The 9,370-nt window shown below is 40.2% G+C and overlaps 1 long non-coding RNA gene across 1 annotated transcript; it reads right to left on the bottom strand.

Moving 5' to 3' along the window:
* Positions 1-6,321: 6,321 nt before the first annotated feature.
* On the bottom strand, positions 6,322-8,572 carry LOC134295577 (uncharacterized). The gene is made up of 2 exons (XR_010002206.1): positions 8,412-8,572; positions 6,322-6,541 (listed from the first exon to the last, which is right to left on the bottom strand). It is a non-coding gene; the product is annotated as an uncharacterized LOC134295577 (long non-coding RNA).
* Between the last annotated feature and the right edge of the window lie 798 nt (positions 8,573-9,370).

The raw sequence follows: 9,370 nt of genomic DNA, 5'->3' as shown, positions 1-9,370 counted from the left end.
CACCTGACTACTGAAACAGGAGTCTACCGTTATTACTTAATTACTTCAGAACTTGCATTGGTTAATCAAGATGAGATGGGGTTTCCCGATATCATAATGCAAAACATTTCTTTTAAAAGGAGGAGAGGAATTTGCCTTTGACTCCAGGGATTGACAGTAATGATAGACCTGAGGGATTAATGCTAACTAACGTAAAAAAACGGTTTGGCATAGGAAAAATGTCCAGTTGCCATTACATGGCATCCATGTTTTTTCCCCGCATCTAGGCGCATATGGACGGCTAACGCTGGTAAATTGTCTGCTCCAAATAACACACTTTTTAATTGAAAGCACTGGAGGCCATTGGGTGACCACCAAAAGTAGACTTGTGTCATGTGATGGCAACCGAGGAACTTCAATTTAACAACTTCTAGAAAATGAAAAATTGTCTAATGTGATGAGGTCCTAAGAGGGCATAATTCAGTTCCTTCTCTTCTACCTTAAATTTCCTAAACCTTTTCATGAATTCTGACAGTTCTTCTTGTCTGCTGATACTTTACATCAGTTTTACCCTTCTGGCTACTTTATGTGCAACCTTGTTGCTGTGCTTGTTCTTTCCTCTCCTCGGGCTGATGTGGAGATCATCAGACTCATGAACATAGATCCTTTAATTGATGATTAAATGGTTTTAGTTCTCAGAGTGCATTTTAAAAAGAGCTTTATATGCTTTTATTTCTATTTCTGTATTTTTTTAAAAAAAATTAAAACACCTTGAATTCCAGTATTGGTGAAAGGGCACAATATAAATTAGCATACCCTCAAAAAACTGCTTCACACGGGGCAAAATAGCCCAGTTTTTCCACTTTGTTTAATAGCAAGGATTGGGTCTGCCATGCTTCATCACACAACGCACGGCAGGCCCTACCTTCATTCCTCCCAAAGTGGAGGGAGGCGCCAAAAGTCGCTTCCTCCACCACTATGGGGAAAGTGTGTTTTGGGTAGTTTGTTTATTTATTTATTTACTACATTTATATCCTGCCCTTCTCACCCCGAAGGGGACTCAGAGGGGCTTACAAATAATATTTACATACAGTGTATTATATCATTAGCACAGCACAACACTAGCACTATATCCCCTCATATTGCACCACGCCACTATACTGTAATATTACCAGTAATATTACATGTAATAAATAATATATAATTAATATTTTATATTGTATTATAATTAGTATTATATTGCATTAAAGTATAATATTGTTATCAATATTACATGTATATACAATATATTAATTCTTATTTATTATTGTAAAGTATATTGTATATTAAATACAATATTATTTACACACACACACACACACACACACATATATATATATATATGACTATATTATTATCATAGCATGTTACTGGGGGGAGGGGCCTCCAGCTGATGGCACAGAAGACAAGATGGGCTGCCTGACTACTGGAGCTACCCACACTTTCCTTCCCTTTTCCCCATATGGTGGAGGAAAGAGTGGTGGGGCAACATGTGTTCCTGTGCATTGCCACCCTTTCTTCCATCTGATGGGGACAGGGTCCCATCCCCACCATATGATGGAGGAAGGAGGGAGGGTGCACTGGGAGCCATGAGCTTCCCCGCACACCTTCCCTTTCACTGGCGGCTGCTACATATGTTCCATCTCTATTTAGCAAGAATTGTCAAAATGCTGCAATACATGCAAAGTGCATTGCAGTTGCAAATGCTATACATGGACAGTAGGCATGTGCAATTCGGGTAAACCCCGTGCCATTTTCGGCTGCCCCCTATCAGTTTTTTCGGGAGCTGCCCGTGTGAAGGGGTCCCAACTGTCCCAGTTTAGCCAGGGTACTCTCAATTAATCATCTGCCACCCCATTTTCCTAGCTGCTTTTAAAATATCCCAATTTCTCTTCCTCTTCTTCCCACTTACTCCCCTCATTCTCAGCTTACTGACACTTTTTAAAATTGCTGCAAACTGAGGTCAATGTGTAGCAGTACCTTGCATTCAACTCAACAAGAGGGAGAAGGGAAGTGCAAGCGCAGTCTTGCCCTTCAAAAACATATCACATAAACACCAGTGTTTCTCTTCTTAATAAAGTTTGTTTATTTTGGTCTGTCCACATCCTTTTGACCACACTATGATGTGGCCCAGCCACACATGCCCCATTTTTAATCTGTTAAGGAATAAATAATATTTCCTTCTGCAATCAGTGCTTGGAAATAAAACAGTATAAAACAATAATGAAAAATAACTATTATTTTACCAGTTATTGTTATGAATACTTCTTATAGTTACTTTAAGGTTTAACCATCCAATTAAATTTTAAATATTATAAGATCAATACTATTAATGTGTTATTACCTCTGTCACAAACTCCAAAAGTTGCCAACACAATTGTAGCTGCATACATGAACAACCTTGTTCCCGATTAATTGTCTAATTCCCTTTTATACCTGTTCCAACTGGTGGCCTCTGTACCTACATAGACACTAATGCAACTATGCACTGCACAGAGAAGTACATCCTCTCATCTTTCCCACCATTCAACTTCTCCGATGTCCCTTGGTTTATAGCTGGTTCTTACAATATCCCAGAAAGACATTTTAATCCCCATAGCAACAGAGTTGTTCCACACCGTCTTCTCCTATCATTCAGCCACTCTTACTAATAGATCAGTCAGGCTCACAATTGACAAGATAGGTTTACTCACTGATATAGCAATAGCAACCATTAATTTACTTTGCTGTCTCTTGACCAGACAATCTTTTTAGCATTAAGTGTTGGAGTCATTCCCCAAATATTGTGGGGCACAAATTAAGGCATAGGTAAATGAACTGTTGATCATAAGTAGATCAACCAAATGAATTAGCTGACTTGAGACCCATTCAGGAAAAAGGCAGCATTTGAATTAAATTGGTAAACTACTCATTGGGTGGTACTATAAATTAATTATGCACCTGCTTATATTTTGAGGCCATTATGGTCCTTCCTTCTAACACGTAATTCTTGTACATGATCCTTATCTCTCTTACTGTCTCTGAAAAGAACTTATGCTAAGGGTTTGATAAAATAAAAACACACATTTGATGATTTAAGTGATGTCAGTTAAAAGGTAGCTGATTAACTACCAAAGAATTGATTAATTGTGGAACAGTGAAATCTGCAGAAAAGGGAAATGTGATTTTTTTTCATGCACACACTCTGTCCCTCTACTTGCCCCTAGAATATATTTGGGGGGGGGGGGGTGAGCATCCTGTTAAAGTTGTTTTTTTAGCAGGTCCAAGGATTTCAGGAAAGAGAGATGGGGAATGTAGTTCCACCAAGCTAGAGTTACAGAACCGATATGATGTTGGCTTTATGCTCAAGTGATATTGTGTGTGTGCAGGTGGGTATGAGTGTACAGGTTGATTCTCCCCTATCCAAAAATCCAAACTACTCCAGAACCCAAAACGTTTTGCCACCGGCCATCCACTTCCACCTTTGGGGAAAGGGAACTAGTTACACCTTCAGTGCCCATTGAGTTTTACCTCAAGGAGCTCAGATAGAGGAAAGAGTAGGGGGGAAATGAAGGAAAGATTTGCAAAGGGCTTTTGTATAAAGCAAACACTTGCCTTCCACCCAGCATGCAGTGGGACAGGCACACTGAAAACAGCCAACACGGCAAGTGCGGACCTACCCCATTGGCTACCATCTGTATTCAACTCATGAAAACGACTCATAGGGGTTGGAGGATTTTCCCCTCCCTTCCTGGCTTCTTTGCTAAAAGGGCAAAACGTATGCCAACACCCAGGGCAACCTCTGGGAAGTCTGCTCTTTACTTCCCAGAGTAAATGGAAGCCTCCCCCTTCACCCCCTTCTCTTTGCCCTGTTGGCTTTCTGACCGTGGTGGGGGAATGGGAGCTCTTGATGCAGGGGGAGGGTCTTGGCATGTGCTGGGCATGTGAAACCGCTTTTTCCCAGCCCTCATTCACTCTGTATATGCAAACGCAGATATTCCAAAATCCAAAAAAATCTAAAATAAAAAACCTGTACTGGATAAGGAAGCCTCAACATCCATCTCTCTCTCTCTGTGCCTCTAACTCTCTCCCCCCATCTCCCTCTATCTATATGGAGGAGACTTTGGAAATGGCCCTGACTGAAAAGAAAGAAGTATGGCGTAAGCAAAAAAAAAAAGTAATTGCATAGCTAGATGCAAGACCACAAACTTCAATCATGAGTGCAAATTCATTCTGTTTTTAAACTCCTCAGAAAAAATGGTCTGTATTGTTTAACCAAAGGGCATTGCCCTGCGGTTTGACTCAAACTGCCTCATCTCTTGTGGAGAGGACATCTTTGCATGATAAATGATACATCTCCACCAAAGCATAATATATTTATGCCACCTACACATTTAACATTCAGGTTAGAAGCTGCAAGTAAATGAATCCCAGGAAAGGGAACGTGCGAGGGCTCAGTGAGAGATTACTGATGGATCAGAGCTGACAAATATATAGTGAGAACAGCTGCACTCCTTCTGTAATTTGGCAGGTAAAGCTGTACCCTTAAAGAACTTCAAATGTATTTATTTCTTTTATTTTTGCCTTTCTTCTTCAAGGTAAAAAAAATCAAGAGTGAGAACTTATGCACAGCCAATTTCAATATTACTTGGAGACTTTGGAATCATGTCAAGTAAGCCCAATGGAGACAATACTTCATTGAGGCTCATTGGATTTGCTACCAATTTCAAAAACAGGAAACCTCATAAGAGTCCAAAGTTCATATCTCAGAAATGTGTAGCAGATGCTGCTAGATTTCTCTTTCCCTTGGCTTCCGTCAGGCTTGAAGCTCTGCAAATGCTAATGGTGTTGACTTGCTTCAGAAGCAGTAATTTGGCCAGAGACAGGTGTGCTACTCCGTAGGTACCACAGTAGAAGGAAAAGTGTATTTCTGGCAATAAGCTTTAAACACATCTCTGGATGAGATGGATGGTAATGCATCATATGTGTCTCTGAGTTAAATTGCACGCATGTTTCTACTAGCCCACGCAATCTTTGCCTAGTAACTTAATAAATAATACAGTGAATGAGTGAGATAGGGAGCCAATTCATGGCTCTTTGACAGGACCAGGGCTCTTAATCATCTTTTGACCAGGACTGTGATGAAACGGCTGGGTCGACAGCTCTCACAAAAGTCTGTGTTGTAAAATTTAAAGTCTGGAGGACTTTATTCTGCAAGGGGCCAAGCATCATCTTTGACCCAGATGAAAGAAAAGAAGACCCAAAAGAAGTCCAATAGTGCACATGAAGCAAAGCAAGGCGATAGATTAAGTGTTTTGATGTGAACAGGGCCGGAGCCTGAGCCCTAAATTAGTGCTGAAGCCAAGACTATAACTCTGTGATCTTGTTAGCTGGCTGGCAGAGTTCCCTTCCATTTCTACAGAGTTATCATTGCTGTTGCTACTCTGCTTCATCCCTAATTGGATGTTTATGGTAATTTTTTCCTTGTAATGTTAGGGATTTTGGCCAGCCTTGTACAAAAAAGTTATTTCCTTAGACTATAACTCCCCGATTCTTCCATATGACAGAGCAAGGTTTCTTAAACTTTTTTACTTGTGACCCCTTTTGGTCCAAGAAATTTTTATGTGACCCCAGGTGTGTGTGTGTGTGTGGTTTAAAAACCAAAATATACTGATAAGAAATCAACATTTGCAAGGATTGCTAAACAGGCTGATTTTCCTTTTTATGAAGTATAGCTGAAGCATCTTCTGCAGAATCCACTGTAAACACTGCACAACAGATACATGTAAGTAAAATAGCCCCTAGGTGATGTTAGAAAATGTTTACTGTTGCCAAATTTTTGGGACCCCAAAATTGAGCTAAGGGGACACCATTTGGGGTCGGGACCCATGGTTTAAGAGGCATGTGATAGAGAAATTAACCATTTTAGCAGGGATTTGTCAAAAACACATATCCTTCAACATTTCAAATGGAAAGCAGGACACGTGTCCAAGCAAAATATAGTCAAGATAGCCTTCTATACAAACTAAAGGAGCCCTCGATGGTGCAGTGGTGGTGCAACAGGTTAAACCGCTGAGCTGCTGAACTTGCTGACCAAAAGGTTGGTGGTTTGAATCCGGGGAGCAGGGTGAGCTCCCGCTGTTAGCCCCGGCTTCTGCCAACCTAGCAATTCGAAAACATGCAAATGTGAGTAGATCAATAGGTACCGTTCTGGAGGGAAGGTAACAGCATGACCTTGGAGGTGTCCACGGACAACGCTGGCTCTTCAACTTAGAAATGGAGATGAGCACCAACCCCCAGAGTCAGACACGATTAGACTTAATGTCAGAGGAAAACCTTTACCTTTACTATAAGTCCATTAAATGCTAATATGGTACAATAACATTCAACTGCTTCTTATGAATCTTTCCCTAACTGAAGTTTAACAAAAGCCATATCACTTTGCCTCTTAGCTATACCTGCTTCTGTGAGATCAATCAAATTACCTTCTTCATTTTCCCATTGTACAGCCATCTAACATAGAAAACCTCTGATTGTCTTTTTGCTGAGAAAAGAAAAAGATATGACAATTAGCAGGTGTGAAATATATTAAAGAAAGTTGGAAGCTCACTGAAATTTTTCTTCACTTCGTTGTTACCGTTTTCTTTTTCTTTTTTCCCTTTCTTTTTTTCTATTTTATTCTTTTTTCCTTACTATGTATAACTTTTAATATGGAAACTTATAATCAAATATTTCAAAATGAAGTTTGGAAAAGAAATGAGGGTGAAGAGGCTAAAACAGTGGTTCCCAGCCATTTTTTAATAATAATAATAATAATAATAATAATAATAACTTTATTCTTATACCCCGCCCCATCTCCCCGAAGGGACTAGGGACGGCTTACATGGAGCCATGTCCGGACACAACAGTATAAAAGCAAAAGCAAAATAATAAAACAAATCAATCAACAATAAAACATCAAAAAAACATTTAAAAACAAGAAACACTTTGACGAAGGACCACTCTCCAGCATTAGTACCAAAAGCGTTACGAATCAGTTTTTGGTCAACTTTAGATTCAGTTTGGTTATTTGGGGTGCTGATTCAGAAAACTACATTAGATAGACCACATCAGTTCTAGTTTCTGATACAGAACATATGCCACCCAGTAGTCGCCATCTGCTCGCCCACAGAAAACCATATTTAATAATCTAGAGCTGATGTGATCTATCCAGTGTAATTTTCTGAAACAGCACCCTAAATAGCCCCAGGAACAGGCCTAAAAATGAAGACACCAAAGCACCACATGGAACGGCTCTGCTCAGGGGGAGGGAGGAGGAGGAGAAGCAGCAGTCAGGAGGCTTGCTGTCGTGCCTTTCGTGGGTAGTCAGCTTCTCCCATCCCCACATCCCTGTTGCCTCAGCACTATAAGAGGGCTTTTACAAGACCAGTCGCTCTAATTGCAATGGTGTAGTAATGGCGGACCATATTTTAGTTCTTGGGGACCACTGATGGTCCACGGACCACAGGTTGGGAACCCCTGGACTAAAAAAAATGCAACCAAGATTGAGCCTACTGATGAAACTGGATCTACACTGCCATATAATCCAGATTATCAAATCAGGTAATCCTGATTTTATGTGGCAGTGTAGATACAGCTCGAGGTAACTGAATGCAAACTATTTTCACACTTTGAATTCAGTTTGCAATAAATGAAGTATACTGACAATAGAGGCAGAAGGAGGAAGAGAGAGAACATAGGATATTTTAAAACTAGCCGGAAAAGGTGGAACAAAAGTTAATTTGAAAGACCCTGACAAGTCAAGACAGTTGGAGGGCATGCAAACAGGATTTTTTTTTCAAACTCTTTTTTCAAAGTGAAATCCTGGCACCCTTGAGAGATACTATGTGCACCTTTACCAAGGCCTCAGTTACCAGTGAACATTAAGAGTGCATTCAGAGTGATTAAAAAGACCAGAAAGTCCCAGATTTTGTTCCTGTTCTTTCTGATTTGATTTTGGAGTTCCATACACATTTTGGCCATCTCAGAATATGTGTTGTCTCCCACCCTGGACCTTCAACAGATATAGAAACCTTCCATGCTTAGTTTTTTCCACTATACCTCTGCAGATGCCTGCCTTAGATGTGGGTGAAACACCAAGAGGGAACGCTTCTGGAACATGGCCATACAGCCCAGAAAATACACAACAACCCTATCTCAGAATATTTTCTGGGATAGTCAGAAATGTTGCATACCAACTCCTCAGGCCAGTTATAAAATCAGAAAGAATAGGAACATTGAAAGCGAGGACTTTTCAATCATTCTGGATGCTTCTTCCCCACCAAAAAAAAAGTATTTCCCCCCACCAAGCTCTGGGAAAGGCAGAATTTCCATGGCACATGACAATTTTCAATTACAGTATCTTCAATACCTACCATTAAGCAGGTACCCAAGGTAGGCTGAAGCTGTCCTTTCATTAAGAGACCTAGAATGTACACATTTTATATCAAGGACCTTTCTTTGGCAGCTAGAGTTCATTCCAGTTCTTCCACAGTGCTATAATAATGGAAGAATAGGAACTTCTGTGAGACTGACTAGTTAAAGAATAAGAGACAAAGATAAAAGGTCTATGGGTTTGGTAGCACACTCTAAAAATGAGCCTGACATTTCCGTAAGTCATGCAAAGTGACCTTTCCAAATCCAATTTGGCTTCTTACATCTTTTATGTATCCCCATTCTCCCAATGACAGTCAGCTCCTCATCTGCACAGCCTTTGCTGTCAGTGAATAGTTACTCGCTTGACTGGATCACACAGCAAATGTACTCTCTGGATATACCTGGAGCAGCAATTATCTCTGGCATGTATCCTTTTGTCTGAGTTTCTCTATATTTTTCTCTCTCAATGTATTATTTTACATAGCTTTAATCATAATCGGTTTTCTTCCAGAAGCCATAGAATGGGCTCTGCATCAGGTATAGTGGGTCATTGGTATCTGCTAGGGTTTGGGTGCTAGACCCCCCCCCCACCCCCACCCCTGCCAGGAATACCAAAATCTGTAGATATTCAAGATTATTATTATTATTATTATTATTATTATTATTATTATTATTATTATTATTATTGAATCCGGAAAGAGCGGGTGAGCTCCCTCTGTCAACTCCGCCTCCCCATGCAGGGACATGAGAGAAGCCTCCCACAAGGATGGTAAAACATCAAACATCCGAACGTCCCCTGGACAACATCTTTGTAGACGGCAAAATCTCTCACAGCAGAAGCGACTTGCAGTTTCTCAAGTCACACCTGACATTAAATAATAATAATAATAATATTATTATTATTATTATTATTATTATTTATACCCCACTTTATCTCCCCAAAGGGGACTCAAAGCGG

Source organism: Anolis carolinensis, chromosome 1 (genome assembly GCF_035594765.1).
Source record: "Anolis carolinensis isolate JA03-04 chromosome 1, rAnoCar3.1.pri, whole genome shotgun sequence".
Lineage (NCBI taxonomy): Eukaryota > Metazoa > Chordata > Lepidosauria > Squamata > Dactyloidae > Anolis > Anolis carolinensis.
Note: the sequence above shows the minus strand (reverse complement) of the source record. Positions and strands in the feature narration are given on the sequence as shown.